Source organism: Tursiops truncatus, chromosome 13 (assembly GCF_011762595.2).
Source record: "Tursiops truncatus isolate mTurTru1 chromosome 13, mTurTru1.mat.Y, whole genome shotgun sequence".
In the NCBI taxonomy this organism is placed as follows: Eukaryota; Metazoa; Chordata; class Mammalia; order Artiodactyla; family Delphinidae; genus Tursiops; species Tursiops truncatus.
In genome coordinates, this window is record NC_047046.1 from 5,631,007 (window position 1) to 5,652,881 (window position 21,875).

Consider the following 21,875-nt stretch of genomic DNA (forward strand, 5'->3'; position numbering starts at 1 on the left):
TCCTGGAGGAGGAAAAAGGCAGTGTTATGCTGGTGCTGGGAAGGCAGAGGAGGGGGTGGGAGGGCAAATGGCAGAGTTGAGGGCCAAAGCTCTGAGGGGGGCCTGATGGGGCTTGTTTGGGGGCTTGGTGCCATGTGGGGGCAGGTCTCAGCCCGTGGGCCCTGGGGAGCTGTTGAAGTGCTTAAGGGAGGGTTACCGAGGGCCTGGGGGAGGGGAACCCTTGCAAGCCGTCCTCTTTCCTCTATCTGCTTTGCTGGGCAACCAGTCTGGTCAGCCCCCCTTCCTTCCCTCCCCCACTCTCTCCCCCAGGGGTGGGGGGAGAGGAGGTTGTGGCTGGGATTCAGCAGTTGGGCTGGGCCACGACAGGACCATGGCTGGAAACACGGTGCGGGGGGCTGGCTCCCCCGCGGAGCCTTCCTGGGCCAAGCGCGTGTGTGTGGGAGTGCGTGGGAGCACAGTGTGCGCAGGCATGCACGAGTGTGAACAAGTGAGTGAATGAGGCCGTGAGTATGTGTGTGTGTGACTGCGGATGTGCGGCAGTGTCCGCACGAGCGTGGCTGAGACCTTGAATGAGAGGGTCTGCTCCCTGGCTTGAGCCCCTCGCACGGGGGTCAGAGCCGCCCCCCTCCTAGGAGGCCCAGGGACCCGGGGACCTTCAGGGCCCACGGAGGTCCCACTGGGTGCAGCTCTGCTTAGGGAGCTGTTGAGCCCCCTCCCTGCTGGGGGTGCCCGGGGTCAGCCTGGGAGTGGCCACCTCCCCACTCCCGCTCTCCTTGTTCACGCTCAAGGAGGGTCCCCCCACCAGTGCCCTGGCTCCCGAGGCTTAAAGCGCTTGGACCTGGGTTCAAATCCTGGTTCTTTCCCTTCCCTTCCTGACCTTGAGTGAGTTACTGCTGAACATCGGCTTCCTGGCCTGGAAACAGAAGCCCCCATCCCTCCCTCCCTCCCTCCCTCCCTCCCGGGGTGGTTGTGAGGATTACGTGAGGTACCCGGGAAGCAGCCCGAGCACAGCAAGGCCACAGGAAGTGCATGTGGTTCTCCTTCCCTCCCCCACCCAGAGCTGTCGCTGTCCAAGCCGGGAGCCCAGCACAGCCGCCAAGGCTCCCCTTCCATCCCTCGCCCGCCCGCGTGAATTCTACTTGCAAAATGCTCTCCATCCCATCCACTTGTCCCGCTTCCACCCTCACCCATCCTCCACTCCACAGCCCGAATGCACTCTCCAAATTCCGGTGGGACTTGTCCCTTCTCTGCATGCGAAACCCTCCTAAGGGTCTCCCTGCCCCTGGGAATCCGAGGGGCCCTGCGGCGATCAGCCCTGCCCCCCCCCCCCCCCCCCCCCCGCCCCGTTCACACACACACTCACTCCGCTCCGCTTCCTTCCAGCCTCCGTGCTGTGATCAGCTGTTCTCTGCCCGCATCCCCCATCCTCTCGCCAAGCGCACCTTTCACTTTCCTCCGTGGGGCACAGCGTGGCCGTCGCTTCTCCTGGGAAGTCCCCAAGTTTTCTAGGCTGGGAACTGCTCTCTGGACCTGCGTGTTGTGGGCATTGCTGGGAGATGCTCTGTATGGCCCCCTGGGGCCGGCCCAGGCCGGTCTTGACCTCACGCCATCAGGTGCTTTGTGTCCATTGGGGGACTGCAGGGGGGACTGGCTGGGGCTGGGAGATGGTGGGAAGCAGGTGGGGTCTGATCTCCCAACCCTTCCACAGTGGTGCCTGGGGAGAGCGCCCAGCCACCTGACCCCGCCTGAGCCCTTTGCAGGACCTGCTGCAGGGGGCTGGCCACAGAGGCTTCTGGGAAGCTGGGATGGTTACGGAGACATGCCTGGGCCTCCCTGTTTCCAGCCTTCCTGCAGGGCCCTGTCTCTGGAGCTGCCGCAGATGGCAGGACAAGTGTCAAGCCTGGAGGCACTGTAGCGAAAAAAACCTTAAAAGGACAGGAAAGAAGGGGCAGGGTCCTTCCCCATGTGCCGCCTGCAGCTGCCCCTTTTAGGGTTCCTTGGGGTCTTGGAGCTTAGCTGCCAGCCCCTGCCTTGGGGTCATAGAACGCCCCGCAGGAACTGACTGCTGCTAGTGAGCCCACGCTGGCTCTGAAAGCACTTTACCTCCACGGCATCCCTGTAAGGTCGGTGTTTTTAATGTATCATCGTTCCCATTTTTAAAAATGAAAAAAAATTTTTTTGGCCACGCCATGTAACTTGCGGGATCTCAGTTCCCCAACCAGGTATCAGACCCGGGTCCTCGGCAGTGAAAGCGCGGAGTCCTAACCACTAGACCACCAGGGAAGTCCCCCTCGTTTCCATTTTAGAGATGAAGAAACTGAGGCTCAGAGAGGTGAAGCTACTTGTCCCAGGGTGCACAGCTAGGAAGGGCAGAGCCCAGATTTGAACTCAGGGAGCCTGGGCCCAGAGCCTGAGCCCTGCATGCAGCTGCCTCAGCCTTGTGAGAGCCGGAAGCCGCAGCTCCACTCGCCTTTGATCCCTGGGTGGGGGCAAGGGGTGCAGAAGGGGTTCCCTAAATGTCCACTCAAGGCTGAGATGTTTGCGAATGGACGGGTCTTGGAGACAGCCGTGGGGAGTGGGCCCATTTTCTGGATGGGAAAACCAAGGTCAGAGACTCCAAGGTCACAGCCGTTAGTAGAGGAGCTGGGACCACAGCCAGGGTTTTGATCTCTCTCTAGTGGTCTGCCCATTACTATTTGTTTACTTGTTCTTTTTCTTGCAGAAGCTAACACAATAAAGAATGCATAGGGACTTCCCTGGCTGTCCAGTGGTTAAGACTCCACACTCCCAATGCAGGGGGCAGGGATTCAATCCCCGGTTGGGGAACTAAGATCCTACGTGCCGCACAGCACAGCCAAAAAAAAAAAAAAAAAAGAATGCATAAACACGTGGCTGCAGATTAATGAATAATTTTAAGGAGTCACATGCGGTCTTCTTTCCAGAGGTGCTTAACATCCTAACTTTTGTGGGAATCATCTTTCTGTTCTAGTGTGACTGCCCCTGCAGACCTCTCTACTCGTGAAAGTAGAGTCTTGCCATTCCCAGAATCTTATAAATGGAATCCTCGCGTGTGCTTAGCCTCTGAGTCTGACATCCCTCCATGTGGTTGTGTGTCTGTAGTTTGTCCCATTTTATTGTGGGGTAGTATTCCATGGTATGGATGTACCGCTGTTTGTTTATCCCTTCATCTATGGATGGACTGTGTTCAGTTTTTTGTGATTATGAATAAAGCTGTTATGAACTTTCATGTACACATCTTTGTAGGAGCATATGTTTTCATTTTTCTTGGGTAAATACCCAGCAGTGGAGTTGCTGGGTCACATGGTCACCCAAATGTATGTTTAACTTGGTAAGAAACTGCCAAGCTGTTTTCCAAAGTAGTTGCACATTTTGCACTGAAGTAGTGACGTCTGAGAATTCCAGTTGCTCTGCATCCTCGTCAGCACTTGGCATTGTCTGTCTTATTTTAGCCATCCAGGTGGGTGCGTAGTGGTCTCTTAGTTTGCACTTTCCTGATGACTAATGATATTGACCATCTTTTCATGTGCTTATTGGCCATTTCTATATCCACTTCTGTGAAGTTCTATCAAGTCTTTTTGCCCATTTTTCTGTTGGGTTGATTGGCTCTTATTTATTTGTGAGCGTGCTTTTTATATTCTGGACACTAGTGTTTATTGTGCTGGTTTTGACTTTGAATGGTGACTCAGAAATTCTTGAACGAGAGTCGTAGGCCCACCCCTCCATCAGGTGTCACTTACTGACTTTTCATAGGGTCCCCTTTGAAGTTAATGGGGGATTTTCACAGCGACAGTGTGATCTGGGCCCGGGGTCCCCTGGGGACTTGGCTGGGGTGTGAGCTGCCTTTATAACCACATAGTTCAGATTGGAATCCCAGCTCTGTGACTTCCTAGCTGTGGGACCTGGGGCGTGAGACTTTGATTCTCTGAACCTCAGTTTCCCCCTCTGTCAAATGGGGTAGCAGTACCACCTCATGGGGTTGTCGTGGAGAAACACTTGGCCTGATGTACACAGTGCCCCAAGTCCAGGCCAGTGGGCCTTGCCGTCTCTACCTGCACATTGATGTGGTCATACCTTAGCCCATGGGGATGCTGTGATCCTTGCTAACAAGACCCGTGTTTTCCCCTGCAGGTCCCCCAGAGTCTTTGAGGACACAGCGTTGCTGGTGGCTGTTTCTGGTAGGTTCACATCTATCCCTCCTTGCTGTCTCCAGCGGGTTCGTGTTGCTGGGACCGTCTCGTGGACAGGGGGTTGGCAGTTGCGGGGGTGCCAGGTTCTGTTGGCGGATGTGGTGGTGGGCTCTGTGTGGCCTTGTGGGGTGGGGTCTGGGCAGCAGTGTTGCCCAGGGTGGAGGTTGTGGGTTCCCCCGGGATGGGGTATTTTCTGGCTGAGTGCACTGATGTACAGATGGTGCCTGGGAGAAGGGGTTGTCCCAGCAGTGCAGCTGTGTGACAGTGGGTTTTCTCTGTCTCTGGGGTTCATGGCCACATTGCTTCTGTGCCCTGATGCTGGGCTGCAGGCTCAGAGAGGGCGGAGCCTGTGTGCTGGCCCTCGAGTTGGGATGTTGGACGTTGGAGGAGGCCCTCGAGCCAGACACCTGTGTGCCACCGTGGTCGCCGTGCCCAGCAGGGGAGCTGGGGTTCCAGTCCCGGCACTGCCACTTTCATGCTGGGCGCCCAGGACAAGTCACTCATCTCCCTGTGCCTCCATTTCCCTGTCTGTAAACTGGGGTAATGAGTGTCCCCTCGTAGGGTTGCTGCGACAATTAAATGAGCTGATAGGGAGCAGCGCCTGGCACAGAGGAGCTGCTCAAAAGCCCATCACCACAGTGCTTTTCACGTCACTGTGTCTTGTGCCCCTCACAGCGGTGCTCCAAAATGGGCTGTTATCCTCATTTTATAAAAGGGGAAACCGACGCACAGGTGGGTCACCTGTGCCACGTCTCAGCTGGAAGCAAAGAGCGGGGGCTAATTCTTTGACTCTCCCAGGGAACCTGGCAGATTCCTCCCCAATGCACCCATTTTGCAGCCAAGCAGACTGAGGCCCCTGTGGGGCTGGTCTGTGCCCACTGCCCTCCCTGTCCCCCCGCCGACCTGGTACATCTGACGGCAGGGGTCTCCCCAGAAAGCTTCTCTATCAGGGGGAGTGGAGAGCGGTCCTAGGGGCACTGGCAGAGTTTGGGGTTTCAGGGAGAGGGAAGGCAGTCCAGGTGAGAGTCAGTGGGGTGGGCACAGGCTTGTTTGTTTTTTGTTTGTTTTGTTTTTGTTTTGTTTTTTTGGCCACGTGGTGCGGCTTGTGGAGTCTTAGTTCCCCGACCAGGGATCAAACCCAGGCCCCAGCAGTGAGAGCGCCATGGAATTCCCAGCACAGGCTTGGAGGAGGGGATTCAGGTACTGGCCTGGCTGGTGGTAGAGGGAGGCATCTTTTATTTTATATTCTTTTTAACCAGGAGAGGCAAGTGGTCCCAGGCGGGGACCCTGGAGCCTGGTTGCCTGAGTGCATATCTCTGTCTGCCGCTTGTGATTTGCGTGACCTTGGGCAGGGTCCCGAGCCACCCAGTGCCTCAGTTTCCCCATCTGTAAAATGGGGATGGAATCAAATCCCCCCACAGAGCTGGTGATCGTTGCTGAGATTTTTGGTTTCTGTATTTTTTTTGAAGCAGCCGGGAGCCCTGGCAGAGGAGGGAGCTGAATCTGCGGGTCCCCTCCCTGTGTCTTGTCCTTGCCCCCGCGGGGACAGGGTGACCAGCTGACCCAGGCCTGGGAGAGGCAGTCATGTGGTCAGAGACCCCCCTGTGGGCGTGGTGAGGAAATGCCCCACCCCCACCCCCCACCCCCCAGGCTTCTGGAGAGTCAGGCAATTTGGGGAAGCAGTGGAAACACATCTGGAGTGCATGTGGGGTGCCTAGCCCCTGTCCGTGCCAGTGAGGAAGGGCTCGTCAGTGGGTGCAGCTGCTGGGGCGCAGGCACTGGCCCCCCGCAAATGACAGCTTGACCCCTTGCTGGCTCTGTGTCACCGAGCACTGTTCAGCTGCTGGGGCTCGGGACGTGGGGCGTGGGCTGCTGCGAGCACCAGTACTTAGTAGGTAGGAAGCGCTCACTCAGCGCTCCCAGCATCTTTCTTTACCTCTTACCGACTGAGCTGTTCTTCTAGGGCTGGGAAGGGTTATCAGCCAGGCCTGGCCCCAAGGAAGGCCGGAGGAGGGTCTGAGGAGCCCCCAGCCCAACCCTTGGCGTCCACGATGGGGTCTCTCTGCTTAGCACTTCTGACTGCTGTTCCCTCATCAGGGCCACACCTGTGCGGTAGGGACTGCAGGGCAGCGTCCTGGGAGGGACAGTGGGGGGAGGTGGTTACCTGTGCAACCCCATTTTGCAGAGGGGCAAACTGAGGCTGAGAGATAGGAAGGGGCCTCCCTGAGGCTGCAGCGCCGAGAAGCAGGTTAGGGGCGGGTTTCAGTCCTTGTCTGTGACACCCAGCCGTGGACTGGCGTCCTGGGTCTCTGGGGTGGTTCTGCAGTGGGCGGGCCTCCTGCAGACCTGGGTGCAAATCCCAGGGGGCTGAGACACTTCTGTGCCTTGGCTTCCTCGTCTGTCAAATGCTTGTCCTCCAAGGATTGCTGAGGGCACTACTGGGCACGTCCTGGCTCAGGACCGGCTGCTACTGGGAGATTTTAATTTTCTTCATTCATTGAACGATTCTTTCTAAAGCACCTACTGTGTGCTGGGCCCTTTTCTGGGTGCTGGAGATAGAGCTGGGAATAAGCTGGACAAGAATCCCGTCCTCCCTGGGTGAGGCAGACAGTTCACAAGTCAGATACGTAGTGTGCCCTTCGGTGGGGAGCGCTGGGGTGAAGCACCAGCAGAGAGGGGGTTTGGGGAGTGTGTGGGTGATCTGGGGGTTGCCGTTTCAAATGGGGGGGTCAGGGTGGGCCTCCCTGAGAAGGTGGCATTTGAGCAAAGACCTGCAGGAGGAGGCAAGGGAGCCTGCAGGTCTCTGGAGGAAGGGTTTCCCAGGCAGAGGGAACAGCCCGTGCAAAGGCCCTGAGGCTGTGTGGAATGGGCCTCCTGGATTGCAGGAGTCTGCATGAGTCAGGCCTTGCTCCTTTGTTCCTGAGCCTTTGGGGGCCCCCAGTAGGCAGGAGGGAGGGACAGCCTTGGAGGTTGCCTGCTTCCGGAGCCAGGCCCTGGGCCCCACAGAGATGGGTTTTATCTTGGAACATGGGGGACACCGGTGGTGGTCCCCCCAAAGTGATCAGCCCAGCCGGGTTTTCTACCTGGCGTTCTCGGTGCCTTGGAAGTTGGAAGGGAGGCGGCCTTGCCTGGGGTGATCTTCCCTCCTTCTCCTCTGCCTCTCGGTCCTCCATCCATCTGCACCGCAGACCTAACGGAGAGCCTTCCTCCTGTGGCTGTTATCCGCTTGTCACTCCAGTGGGCCACCCGAGGACGATAAAAGGGCTTTTTGTCTGCAAGCACTTAGTTTCCTCCTCTGGGGCGATCCATCACGTCTGAGGGAGGCCGAGGCAGACAGACGGGGGAGGGGGCGGAGGGGGTCCCTCCCCCTGCCGAGGACTCCAGTGCTCTGAGGAGAGCCCCCTGGCAGGACCCAAGGGGCTCCTCAGCCCAGAGACAAGGCCTGTCTGGGGACAGGCAGGGGCGTCTGGCAGCGGGACCACCGGGGGGCATGGAGGCCGGGCAGATGCTTTGGGTTCCCCTCCTGAAGGCAAAGGCACAATATGGACCCCACATGGGAGGCCTTTTGAGACCCTCCTCATCTTGGGGGGGTGGCTGGGCTGGGTCTGGTGGACCCGGAGTCAGGGGCAGGGGAGCAGGCACTTCTGAGAAAGAACCACAGTAAGAGGCAGAAGGGGAGACGTGTGCGGGTCAAGGAGGACAGAAGTCCTGGGTGATCATGTAACAGCAGCAAACACTTCAACACTGCACTGTCCTTATGCCCATTCTACAGATGAGGAAACGGAGGCACAGGGAGGTGATGTGACGTCCCCTGTGTGCAAGTGGCAGAGGGAGCCCAGCTCCAGAATCTTTTGTGAGGGTGGCGGTCCTGGGAGGAGGTGGCGTGTAGGCTTTGACCCTGCGGTGGTGGAGGTGGTGGAGGGGAGCGCTGGGTATCCTGGGCGGGGGAGCTGTGTGAGTGCAGGGCACCGTGGGAAAGTGGGGTTTGCCCCAGCCTTGAACCTCTCCCAGCATGGTGCCTGGTAGCAAAGAGAGGAGGGGGGAGGGGTTGGGGGTGGGTGGAGGCTGAAGGTGGATGGGAGGGGGGCGGCCGGGCTTTCTGGATCCCCTGGGGACGGCGGGGGACGTTCACAGGGCTGGGATGGGCAGAATCACACCTCTCTGGACTCTATTTGCCCCACCTGGGCAGTGGGTCGACGAGCTCTGCCCCTAGTTGGGGGGACGCTGGTCCCTTCATTGGGTGGAGGAGGAGAATGTATGGGTGGTTCTCTCTCCTTCCAGCTCAGGATGCTCAGCCCTGGGCAAGCTGTCCTTCCCCCTCCTTCCCCCCACTTCCCCTCCTCCCTGCATCCCCCACCTCTCCCTCCTCCTTCTTTTTCCTTCCCCTCCCCTTCCCGCAGCCCCCCTCCTTCTCCCCACAGGCCACCCTCAAATGACAGCAATTAATGGTGCCTCTGATGGCGGGCTGGGAGGACGAGGCTGACAGTTGAGCGCGTCTGTCTGCGGCTGGCCCTCTAATCGGGCCCGAGGGATGCCCCTCCTGCCATGGCTGCCAGGCGCTGCCTACCTGCTCCATCACTCCCAGGGCAGCAGCAGCCGCCTTCAGACAGGCGCATGGGAGCTGGCACAGAGCCCCTCAGTCCCTGAAGCCCCCTCCCTGCCGTCCTTTTCCTATTGTCTTTTTCCTTACGTAAATGAGTGGGCTCTGGGGTGACCCTGTCCTGCCCCAGTTGGTGTATATGTGATGGCCTGACTGCCAGGACGCCCCTTCTCCATCAGGATGTCTTCTCTGCCGGCCAGCTCCTGTCCCCAAGTGACCTCTAGGGCATACTGTCCCGCCCTCAGGGCCAGCTCCTCTCCACAGGGCCCTCATCCTTTTGTGTCCGCTCTCCCGGGAGGAGTGAGTTGGGTGGAGTCAAGGAGACTTGTCCTGTCCTGGACAGCAGGCATCAGTTAAATGCTGGAACCCTGGCAGTCTGGACCCTTCAGTGGTGGAGGCAGCTACCCAGGCTGGGAGTCTTGTGGCCGGGGGCTTATGTATGGTGGGGGGACAAGAAGCCTGGCCAGCCCTGTCCACACTGAGCCTGGAGCTTGCCCGTTCATCATTTAGCAGCAGCAGTAACGAGGCCCCTGCTGTATGCCGGAGCCTGCAGCAGGTAGTTTTACCTTGGTTTATTTTAGTGTACAGTAACTCCCCAAGGACCATGCTACTTATAACCCTGCTTTTGTAGATGACAGGCAGAGAGGCAAAGTGATTTGCCCTAAATGACCCAGGAAGGAAGGGCTAAATCTGGGATTCAGTCCTTACCTGACTTGTCCAGGGCTCATAAATCAGGGGCTTTGGGGGAACTTGAGGGGCAGTGAAGGAACCAGCAGACCTGACCTGGGCATGGGGATTGGAGTTAGTGGTGTTAATAATATATGTATATATTCTTCTGTTATAGTTAAAAAAAAAAAAGCCTATTGAGATGTAATTAACCTGTAATAAGATACACCCATTTTAAGGGTTCATTTCCTTGAGTTTTGACAAACGTAAACATTCCTATAACCACCACCATCAGGTTGTAGAGCGTCTCCATCACCCCCAAAAGAATCTCCACCCACCCTGCACCAGAAGCAACCACTGATCTGCTGTCATAGAGGTTATAGAATCTTCTAGGTTTTCATAATAAAATTATCATAAAGTATGTACTTTTTGGTGTTTGGGTTCTTTCACTCTGCGTGAAGTTTTTGAGATTCACTTGTCATTGTGTGCATATATGATTCCATTTGTTTATCAGTTCATGAGCTGATGGACCTTTAGGTTGCTTCTAGTTCTTGGCTATTAATGAATGAAGCTAGAAAGTCTTTAAACCACTTTGCTTTTTCTTGCCTTATTGCATTGGCTGAGGCCACAGGGTAGCAATAACTAGCAGCAGTTGGGGGTTTTAGGGTTAGCTAGCTTGTGAGTGTTGTTCTTAATAATCCCATCTGACAGTTGAGGAAAGTGAGGGTCTGAGAAGTCAAGTGACTTATCAAAGGTCATTTGGCGAGAGCTGGGTGCTTTCTCCTTCTCCAAGCTGGGAAGTATCAGCCCCACTGGGTGCACCGATGTGCTCGCTGGTCCAGAGGGTCACGTCAGGAATTGGTGACAGGGTGGCGGTGCCTAGAATCACCCTTCTTCCCCCTGGGTTTCCTCTGCTGGAGAGATGAAGGTGTAAAGGATGTTTTGCACCTTCCACCTTCCAGGCTGGCACTGAGCACTGTTGAGTGAATGTCAGGCTTTGCGTCTCAGTCACGGAGGTCTTCTGGGGAGGTATTTTGGGGCGAGGCAGGAGCATGGGGAGTGGGGGTAGGGACAGAGGAGGGGGTCCCCTCCTCCCTCGCCCGAGGGGTGTTAGCCAAGATGACTTTTCAGAGAAGGAGGACTGTAAATTAAATAAGCAATCCCGTAAATAAATAAGTAATGAAGTTAGTGGGGTGCCTAATTACATCAAATTCATAATTATGGATGGATGCCTGCCCGATAATTGTACTTGTTTTTAATCTTCAGCTCTGACATGTATCTCTTTCCGTCTGATAGGAATCCCTGCCCCCAGCTGGAGGGAGGAGGGAGGCGCTGCCTTTCTGGGCTCCCAGTGAGAGCTGGGTGGTGGTGGTCCCCCAGACACCAGGGATCCCGGTGGACTTGTGTCTTTATCCTGCAGTTGGGTTTCTAAACCTTTTGAAATTGCAGCAAATGACAGCAATAACAGTAACAGCGTTTATCACAGTAATCACGTTGCACTTTACCTGTTATAGTTTATATAATCTTCCAACCCCCCTGTGAAGTAGGGATCGTTGTCATTCCTACTTTACAGATGAAGAAACTGAGGAGCAAAGAGCTTAAGTGACTTGCCTGAGGTCACACAACCAGTGAGTTTCGAACCCAGTCTGTCTGCCCCAGAGCCCGCATCCTTCCAGGTCTTCTGACTTAGCCTCCAGGTCCTCTTGTGTGGGTTACCTGGAGCGCTGTCTCTGCTGAGCGTGTGCCCTTTGAGGGAGATGCTAACTTAGGGTGGCTCAAGGCACCCAGAGGCTTAAATGCTGAAAAGATCAGCTCATTCCTTCCAGGACTGCCGTAAATCCAAACAGAAACCATTCTGAACCATGAAATAAAATTTTGTTTCATTTAATGACAAAGCAAAAGCCCATTTGCAGAAATTAAAATAGCCTCTTTCTAGATCTTCTCTTTCTTTTTTTGTGACTTTGATTTGCTGTCTCTTTGGACACTCGTTGTCCTGCCTGTGATAATGATCGTTAGACCCATTTTCCAGATGAGGAAACTGAGGCTCAGTGAGGTGGAGGGACTTGAGTGAGGTCACACAGCAGGTGGGTGCTGGGGCCGGCATTCTAACCAGCTCTTACCACCTGGTTTGGGGCCACATCAGGTCCCCGGCATGGAGGGGTCTGCCTCTCCTGTCCGAGAAGTGAAGGGCCTGTGCATGCCAGAGGCTAGCTTCGCTGGGGTCCTTGCTGTGCTGGGTGGCCAGGAGACCAGCTGCACCCATATCATTTAGGGGACAGAAAGGATGGCAGTGGCTGGAGGGGCAGTATCGTTCTCACACGCCATCTACGCAGACCCCAGACCCCCAGCCAAAGTCACTGCCTCTTTCACGGTGTGCCCTGTGTCTCAGACATCTGACCCTGGCAGGGGCAGTGGGGCCTGAGCCCTTGGGATGCCCTTGGGATGCCCAGGCCTCCACCAGGAGTTGCCCCACTGCAGACTGCAGTGAGGGAGCATGTTTCACTTTCTGCGGTGCCCGATGGGGCCTGCATTTTTGGGAGTCAGCAGGGGCTGCAGCTTGGGCTGGTGTGGGGCATGTACACCCTTGTGCTGACTTCAGTCTCATGGGGTTTGGGGGCTCTCCTGCCCCTCCCTGTAGCCTGGGACGGAGAGGGGAGTTGAGGACGGACTCACATGAGGAATTGTGTGTGTCCCTGTTGCTCCTGAGGGTTGGAGCAATCCGGGGAGGCTGCCTGGAAGAGCTGGAACAAGCACATTGAATGAATAATAACAAACATACCTTGTAGGAACTCCTGCGTAAAGCACTTCAAACAGGACCAGGCACAGAGCAAATACTGCATTTATTACCCAAGCCAACATTTCCTGACTTCTTGCTTGCCTTAGTGCTATGTGAGAGTTTGCCATTATCATTATTATTAACCCTGTAATTTCTAATGATTCCTGCACATTTACTTTATGCCAGGCTGTGTTCTAAATGTATCATGTACATTCACTAATGTACTTCCTGAGGCAGCCCTACGAGGTAGGGGCTAGTATTATCATCCCCATTTTGTATGTAAGGATGCTGTGGGCGCAGAGAGGTTAAGTGGCTTCTCCAAGGTCACACAGCTGGCAGCTGGCAGAACTGGGATTTGAACCCAGGAAGCTTGACTCCACAGCACCTGCTGTTGATTATGGGGTCTGCAGGCACCACCTGCAGCCCTCCCTGAGCCTGGAGCCAGAATGAATCCCTTGGCAGCGCTGCACCGGCGGTGGGCCAGCCTCCCCGTGTAACATAGGGCCCTCAGGCATGCAACAGCTGCTCTGGGCTGGTCAGGACTGGTCAGGACATGAGGGTCTGCTTCCTGCCTCCTTGCAGCCAGCCTGGTGTCCCCATGGCCTCCTGGGAGTGGGGTGTGATACACAGCAAACAAGACACCAGGGCCTCGCCTTGTGGATCCCACAGACTGATGGGGAGATGGGCAGTACAATAAACAAACATGCTACTGCAAGGCAGGGAAATGCTGGTTGTGGAATAACGCAGGGTGGGACGACCCTGCTTTCTGGGGGGCTCGTCTTAGGTAGAGGAATCAAGGGTGGTCTCTGAGGAGGTGGCAGTTGAACTGAGACCTGGACCATAAGAAGGAACCAGACCTATGCAAGGAAGAGGGATGAGCCAGCTAGGGGTGTGTGTGTGGGGGGGGGGGGGAACAGCATGTGCAAAGGCCCTGGGGTCATGATGTTTCAGGAATGTTGAGAGCCAGGGGCAGCAGGAGTAGTTCTCTGGATCTGAGGCTGTTCTGTAGACCTCAGGGGTTGGGTCCTTTACCACATTCAAGGCAGAAATCAAGTTTAGTGGCTTTTGTTTCTCTCGTTTGTTCTTTTGCTGGTTGATTAATTTACATTTATTGGGCACTGGAATGTTCTGGATGTTTGTAGGCCACTGGGGTCAGAGTGATGGAATTCAGGCATGGTTCGTGCCTTTGAGGAGTTTAGTGTCCAGAGGGAGAGGGTCAGTTAAGCAGTAAGGGTCATGTGGCCAGAGTTCAGGCTGTATCACTGGAGCGTAACAAGTTTCGAATTTGCCTGTGGTCAGGACGGGCTTCTTTGGACAAGTATCAATTGAGGCGAGACCTGAGGGTGATTAGTTAGGGCTCCTGAGTTGTGGTGGAGACACATTCAGGTTTAGGCCACAAGGAGGAACTGATGGGAGCGCCTAATGGCAAAGTCCAGGGTAGGACAAGTTCAGGCATGGCTGGATCCAGGGGCTCAAAGCACACCTTGGAGAGCTGGCTCTGTCTCAGCTCTGCTTCCTTCTGTGTGGGCCTTCTTCTCAGGCAGGTTCATGCCACCAGCACAGCAAGCCAGGGGGGAGGGAGAGTCACCTGCAGCCCCAAGAATGGCACTCGCTTCTCTTTGCCACTTCCTTGCCAAGTGAGGCCTTCAGTGGTTGTTCAGCTATTTTTAACACTGGGGGTGGGGGGTGGCCAAGGTGAGGGAAAGGAGTGTCCCAAACTCAGACGCAGTCTGAGGAAAAGGAATGAGGCAAAAGGGAGGGGTGGGGATTGTGGCTAACTGGCATGCTGGATATTCTGATTTTTTTCCAAGAGAAGCTGGAAATCTGGATTTTATAAGCAATGTCCTAATTTAAAAAACATTATGTGTGCCAGAAAGAGCTTGCCTGTTGGCCGCAGCTGGCTGTCATCATTCTGCGGCCTCTGTTCTTAGATGCGACTTTCATCTCAAAATATTTTGTCCTCCGTGATCTGGGCAAGACCGGTCCAGGGAATGTCACAGATGGTCCCAAGACTTGAGAATTCACGTTTAATGCCTCCAGAGAGACACCATTTCCAAAGGTGGAGGCCTGAGGCTGCAGAATTTCTCCCAGAGCCCTCCAGAGGAGCTCAGCGTGTTCTGAGAGATAGTAAACCCTAGTGGTTAGTGATGTAGGTTTGGGCATCCCCCCCCCCGCCCCCGCCGTGTTCAAATCCTGACTTTGCCACTACTAGCTGTGTGTCCTCGGGCAAGTCACTTCACCTCTCTGTTCCTTCGTTTCCCCATCTGTAAAATGGGGATGATAACACCCCGTGGGATTGCTGTGAGGCATCGAGGAGCACACAGGTGTGACACCTGTTCCCCCCAGTGCCTGGCACATTGCGAGTGTGTGTCCCTGGTCTGGGGTCATTTGTTCTTCCTGGGTTGGGTTCCGGCATCTGGCTGGTGGCGGCCAGGAGCTTTTCTGGACACCTCCTCCTTCCTCTGCTGCCCAGGCGTGGGCTCCCCTGCCCCAGCCGTCGTTGCCAGTTGCTCTGTGCCCTTGGCTGCAGGATGGCACTGCCATTCGATGTGAGCAATTAGCCCTGCCTGCGGCCAGCTCACAGCTGCTGGGGGTGGGAGCGGCACCTTTTTCAAATAAAAAGAGGGACTTCCCTGGTGGTGCAGTGGTTAAGAATCCTCCCGCCAATGCAGGGAACATGGGTTCGAGGCCCGGTCTGGGAGGATCCCATGTGCCGCGGAGCAGCTAAGCCCGTGCGCCACAACTACTGAGCCTGCGCTCTAGAGCCTGTGAGCCACAACTACTGAGCCCGCATGCCACAACTACTGAAGCCCGCGCGCCTAGAGCCCGTGCTCCGCAACGAGAGAGGCCATCACGATGAGAAGCCCTCGCACCGCAGTGAAGAGTAGCCCCCGCTCGCCGCAACTAGAGAAAGCCTGCGCGCAGCCATAAAAATAAATGAATAAATAAAAAAAACAGCACACGGGAAGCCAGCCCTAAGGGACAGTTCACTACCTTTAGCCACAACTGCCAAGGGGTTAACTGTGATGCTTTTGTGCCTGGAAGAAGTAATGAAGTGCAGTGCATTTGGTCTGGGGAAGTCTCCGTTCAGGGGCAAAGGCTTCCCCCATCAGGGAGGCCTCTTTCCTGCCAACTGCCTGTGAGTGGCTCATGGGTACGTCTTTCAGGGAAGGGGGTCTGGGTTCTTTGGGGTCTGTTCTTGTCTGGCTCAGGCCGGGAGAGGGCCAGCTGCAGGGGGCCCCCGGGAGAGGGGATGGATGATTTCCTCGAGATGCTCAAGCGTTTGCCCCTGCAGCTTCCAGCCTGGTCCCCTGGAATCCATGTGGAAAGGAGAGGAGGAGATGAGGGATGTTTCCCGGCATTTGGTGCTGCTGAATTGGGAGTCTTGATTGTGACAGTGGCTTGAGCTGTGGTCCCGCAAAGAAATATCCACTTGGAACGTGTGAATGTGACCTCATTGGGACAAAGGGTCTTTGCAGATGTGATCAAGTTAATGGTCTAAGATGAGATCATCCTAGATTCGGGTGGGCCCTAAATCTGATGACAAAAGTCCTTATAAGAGAAGACGCACTGGGGAGCAGGCCATGTGAAGATAGAGGCAGAGAGGGGAGTGATGTGGCCACAAGCCAAGGAAGCCTGGTTCCACCAGGAGCTGGAAGATGCAAGGAAGGATCCTCCCCAGGAGCCTTTGGGGGGAACACAGCTCTGCTGACACCTTGATTTGGGGCAGCTGGCCTCCCGCACTGTGAAAGAACACCCTGCTCTCGCTTCAAGCTGTCCAGTCTGTAGTAATTTGTTTCAGCAGCCGTAGGAAACTAATGCAGTTGTGAATTTTATTTATTTATTTATTTTTTTGTTTTTGTTTTTGTGTTTTTTTTTTGCGGTATGCGGGCCTCTCACCGTTGTGGCCTCTCCCGTTGTGGAGCACAGGCTCCGGACGCGCAGGCTCAGCGGCCATGGCTCACGGGCCCATCCTCTCCATGGCATGTGGGATCTTCCGGGACCGGGACACGAGCCTGCGTCCCCTGCATCGGCAGGCGGACTCTCAACTGCTGCGCCACCAGGGAAGCCTTGAATTTTACTTTAATCACACGTAAAGATCTGTTTGTGGACTCTGAAGACCTACACGATCCCTAGGCTGACCTTCCCTGCCGTGCTGCGCCGGCAGCTGGCTGCTCCTGGAAACTCACCAAGTGCGATGCAGCCTTACCTGAGGGCCTTTGCCCTGGCTGTTTCCTTGGCTCGGATACTATTCTCTGAGAAGTTTCCACGCCTGTCTCTCTTACTCCATCCAGGCCACTGTCGAGCCGTCACCACCTCAGAAACCACCAGTCCATAGCTGCTGTCACTCCTTGAATTTCATCGCATCTTTATCTGTGGCTGAATTCCTCACGTTTCCCCAGGTTACCCCCACGAGGGCAGGGATCTTCGTCTTGTTCCTGCTTATTCTTTGTGCCCAATGCCTATCGCTGGCACTCCATAAATGTTCGCTGAATGCCTGATGTCTCCAGGCCTGAGGTCAGGGACTCTTAAAGGTAGACACGGCTTTCAGAAGATCAGTAAACTGGACTGGAACGGTGGCCATTCAACCAAACCAACGTTTTATTTATTTTGAATTGAGGCGAAATTCACATCACGTAAAATTAACCATTTGAAAGTGTACAGTTCATTGGGTTTTTTTAGTATGTAAACAAGGTTGGGACTTCCCTGGTGGCGCAGTGGTGAAGAATCCACCTGCCAACGCAGGGGACACGGGTTCGATCCCTGGTCTGGGAAGATTGCATGTGCGCCACAACTACTGAGCCTGCATGCTGCAACTACTGAAGCCTGCGCGCCTACAGCCCGTGCTCCGCAACAAGAGAAGCCACCGCAATGTGAAGCCCGAGCACTGCAATAAAGAGTAGTCCCCGCTCGCTGCAACTAGGGAAAGCCCGTGCACAGCAAAGAAGACCCAACACACCCATAAATAAATAAATAAATAATCAAACAAACAGACATTGTACAGGGACTTCCCTGGTGGTCCAGTGGTTAAGACTCTGCGCTTCCACTGCAGGGGGCACGGGTTCAATCCCTGGTCAGGGGACTAAGATCCTGCAAGCCACGCGCATGGCAACCACAAAAACCCAAAGAAAACAAAAACAAAAAAACCAATGCTGTCAACCAACTCCTCTGTCTACTTCTCAAATATCTCCATCACCCCAAAAGGGGACTCTGAACCCAACAGCACTCACTGCCCATCCTGCCTCCTCGCAGCCCCTGGCAGCCACCAGTTGGCTTTGTCTCTCTGGATTTGCCAGTTCTGGACATTTCATATAAATGGGATCATACAAAACGTGACCTTTTGTGTCTGGCCTCTCGCACTTGCCATTGATGTTTTTGAGGTTCGTCCACGTGGTAGCATGAATCAGTACTTCATTCCTTTTTATGGCTGAAGAATCTCTCATTGTGCGGATGGACATCCACAGAATCATCTTGTAAGTGGCTTTTCAGATGAGGAAACCTAGGCTGCCCAGGGAGGGGGTAGTCACCGCCCAAATCTGGGAGCACTGGGGTTCAGTAAAGGAGAGGAAGAGGTAAAAACACAGCTGGACGTTTCTAGCTCTTTCTCTCTTTCTCATCCCCCAGCCCCCACCCTGCTCCCAACCTTTTTTTTAAACTTAATTAATTAATTAAATTTTGGCTGCGTTGGGTCTTGGTCGCCGCGCACGGGCTTTCTCTAGTTGCAGCGAGCGGGGGCTACTCTTCGTTGCGGTGTGCGGGCTTCACAGGCTCTAGGCGCGTGGGCCTCAGTAGTTGCAGCACGCGGGCTCAGTAGTTGTGGCTCGCGGGCTCTAGAGCGCAGGCTCAGTAGTTGTGGCGCACGGGCTTAGTTGCTCCGGAACATGTGGGATCTTCCCAGACCAGGGCTCGAACCTGTGTCCTCTGCATTGGCAGGCGGATTCTTCACCACTGCGCCACCAGGGAAGTCCCCCTGCTTCCAACCTTATCTCGGAGCCTGGCCGGGTCAGGAGGCAGCCACGTGGGGAGGGAGTGAGTGGGGATCCCTTCCACCTGGAGCTGGATGCTGAGTGGGAGCTGTGACTGTGGGTCTCCTCTGGTCCCTTGAGCCCCCCCAGAGATGTAGTTTCTCTTAACCCTGACAGAGACAACAGGCAGGTGTGCCCCATTTCAGAGCTGAGCAGACTGATGTCTGCAGAGGTTGGGGGTCTTACCCAGGGCCACTTGGTCTAGGGACCCCTCCTGCCTCTTTTTGGGGACCCCATGCTTCTGTGGCCCCCATCACAGTGTATCCTGTAACGTCTTCACTTATCTTTCCCCCCGTCCAAAGCTTTGCCCGAAGACAGGTTCCTAGAAGTACACGTTGGCGAATCTTGGTTTTTTTCAGAGCACCGAGGGGTGCTCACCCTCAGAGACGTGGGGGACGAGGCCTTCTTTGGCTAAGCAGACGACCACAGACTAACTTATTCCGAATGTGAACTTGGTTTTGGTGACTGGCTCTGCCTAGAGTGGGCTGCCAGGGGCTGTTTCTGGTTTTTGATGGTTTGCCATCCTCATAGAGTCACTCAGCAAACCATTTGCTACCCAGCTTCTTGGAGGAGAGACACAAAAAGTGACCCCGGAATGACACAGCCCAGCGTCCAACCTGCCCAAAGCATAAATAGCTCTGGTGGGGTTGTGGATGTGTTACTGCTGATTCCAGGGCCGGCCTCTGAGGAAGTCTGGGTGCAGGTCTGTGTCCAAAGAAACAGAAAAGAACAAAAGGAACCCGTGTGTTCTGAGCCTGCTGCTTTGGGCCCCGCCGCCTGCCCGTGTTTTGGTGGGGCCGGTTTGGCCCGTTCCTGAGCTTCATGGCCTCCTGGCAGTCAGGGTGAAAGTCGATGGGTGGGATCTTTGGTCTAAAAATAATAGCTTTTGGTCGCTCACGTCTTTCTGTGCCTTGTTTTCCTCACCTGTAAAAGAAGGCAGATCTGTAGAATTCTTCCATAATACTCTGGGAGAGGCTGGAGGATGAGCTGATGAAAGTCAGCACACATGTGGCCTCCACGGGGGCCTCTTCACAGGTCACCTAGTGGCCATTCCAGTCCCCCGGCCAGTTCAGTGGCCAAGGACCTTTGTCACATACAAATGTGATCTGCCCCAAACACTCTATGAATCCCTGCTGACTATACCCAATGGCAGGGTTGATGCAAGCCAGATTTGCCTGGTTCAAACCTCAGCTCAGCCACTTTCCAGCTGTGTGACCTTGGGCAAGCCACTTGACCTCTCTGGGCCTGTTTCCTTCTTTGTATATTGGGTGCCCCTGCCTTTTGTTGTGCTGTCCTGAGGACAGATGGGTTAACATGTGAAGTGCTTACACAGCGCTGGACACACAGTACATGTTACCGTTAACTGTCGTTGTCATTATTATTCTGGGGAGGGTCTCCAGTCCACGGAGTTCTGTGATTTGCCCAGAGTTCTCATGCTGTTCCTCCCCCACTCCTCTCCCATCGCTCCCTGACCTTGACTTCTAACGCTCTCCCCGCTTCACCACTGCACTCGGCCACACCATTTTTCTCTGTGCTTTTGCAAGACACCGAACTCCATCCGGCCTCCAGACCTTTGCAGTTGCTGTGCCTTCCGCCTGTGCTGCCCGTGCCCGCATCTGTATCCCGTGGGACCCCTCGGCATCGCTCAGGATGCCGTCTCAGGCAAACAGCATTGCGCCCAACTCCTGGTTGCTGGGGGCAGGGGAGCGAGCCTGGAGATCCCTCTGGAGCTTCCCCTGACACCTCATCGCTGGCGCCCGGAGCGCTGGGGGAGCAGAGCAGAGCCTGCCCGGCTGCAGATGGGAAACTGACACCCAGAGAAGCTCAGACCTGTCTCTGAGTCACACAGCTAGTTGCAGCCAAAGTTCAGACCCCTGGCTGACCACCAAGCCGTCCATTTTGGACTGTGTGCGTGTGTGTGTGTGTGTGACTGTCTTTTTTTACCCTCTGGGCCTGTCACTGGTACAACCCTGGTTCAGAATACCAATGTGAGGGGGTCATGTTTGCTTTTCCTGAGATGACAAGGGCAGAAATATATTAAAGACAGAGCCTGCCCAGTGGCCATGTCACCCTGGAGACTGGAGGGCCGGGAAGGGACGGGGCAGCGGCTTGGGTTCACGCCGGGTCCAGGCTGGGCCGGCCATGCTGCCCTCTGGGTGGACGGTCCGGCTGGGAGGAGACGGGTTAAGGAGGAGACGCTGGCCTGGAGCTCGCTTTCGCCTGCGAGCGGTGAACAGTGAGGTTTTTCTACCGAGCTATAAAAAGGCCTCCCCGTGTTTCAGCTCCCGGAGTGTCGGCTGGAAGCCCGCCAGGGTTACCATGGCGATGAGGAATTATTACTTACTGCCAAGGCTAGGAGAAAAAGCTCGTACTTTTGGCTTCCCAACGAGAGGAGTGGACTTATGTAATTCCCTGTGTTTATAGGCCCGGAGGGGCAGGAGGCAAGCAGGGATCCTGGGGCCCAGCGCCGCGCTTTCACCCTGCTGTGGGTCGGGTGGTCCCGTGGGTGGTCCCTGGGGGACCTCTGCCCGCCCCGTCTAAGGGGGGCATTGGGCCGGGGGCCTGGGGGGCCGGGCCGGCTGCAGGGCCCCCCCCAGCCGGGGCGGGAGCCCGCAGTCTCGCGGGAAGGCGGCACCGCTGCTCGGCGGGGCCGCCCCTCTCCCGGGTCAGCCCTGGAGGAAGGATGGGTTTGAGGTTGGCCGCGGCGTGTCCTCTGGAAGCCAGCAGGACAGTGTGTGTGTCTGGACTCCGCTGACCCACGTGCTGGCGCCTTCTACTTCTCTTTCTTTTTCTTTTCTTTTTGTTTTTTCTGTTTTTGTGGGAGAGTTCCTTCAAGTTGTGTTTGGAGCTGACGTGAGCGAGAGGCCGGTCATGTGCTCGGGTAAGAGAAGTTTCCGGGCTTGGCAGTGGGCAGGGAGATGTGGTGTGACCCGGCCGCCCGGCGGGGGGAGAGGGGGCAGAGATCGGGGGCCACAGATCGCAGGAGGACCGGGACCTGCGCCGGAGACCCCATTTGGTGGCCGACGGGCTTGTGCTCTGACGCCCCAGTTCTGCCCCGGCAGGTGGGCGATGGCTGGGGCACGGTGGTCCCTGACGCCTTATCAGAGTTGCTGAAGCCCCAGAAAGGGTGCTGGGCAGGCAGGTGGCCCGGGAGGATGGGAGCGATGCGTGGGGGGCACAGTGCTGCTTTCCCGGAGCCCCCGTACTGTGCGCGTCCCTGCGGGGGAGCGGGCAGGGCCAGGGATGTGGTGCTCCTGGCGTCTGTTCATCGGTGTTGGCCCCGGGGGGTGGGTTGGGGGCCTGGGGATTTGGGGGGCCGGTGCCTCAGTGGCCATGGAGCAAGGGGGGGGCAGGTGCAGGCAGCGCTGCGGCTGCCCCGGCGCCCGGCTCCCACCGCGGTGGCTCTTGGCTGGGCGCCCGTGTCTGGTTTGAAATCAGCGCCACTGGCCCAGGCTTGCCCAGGGACCTGGCAGCGAGGAGCTGGGATAAACACTGGAAAGTTGGAAGGGCTTCCCGAGCTCACAAGGAGCCCTCAGTTGCAAGCGGAGGGGATGAGGGAGTGATTTGTCCTGAGGTCTGGGTGCGCCGGGGCCGTCGGG

General features: G+C 56.0%; 1 protein-coding gene across 1 annotated transcript in view; it reads left to right on the forward strand.

Moving 5' to 3' along the window:
- Positions 1 to 21,875, forward strand: part of NCOR2 (nuclear receptor corepressor 2) — a 221,843-nt gene that overhangs the window by 26,114 nt on the left and 173,854 nt on the right. Inside the window, 1 exon segment of the mRNA XM_073789935.1 lies at positions 4,150 to 4,196. The gene's annotated coding sequence lies outside the window, so the exon portion shown is untranslated.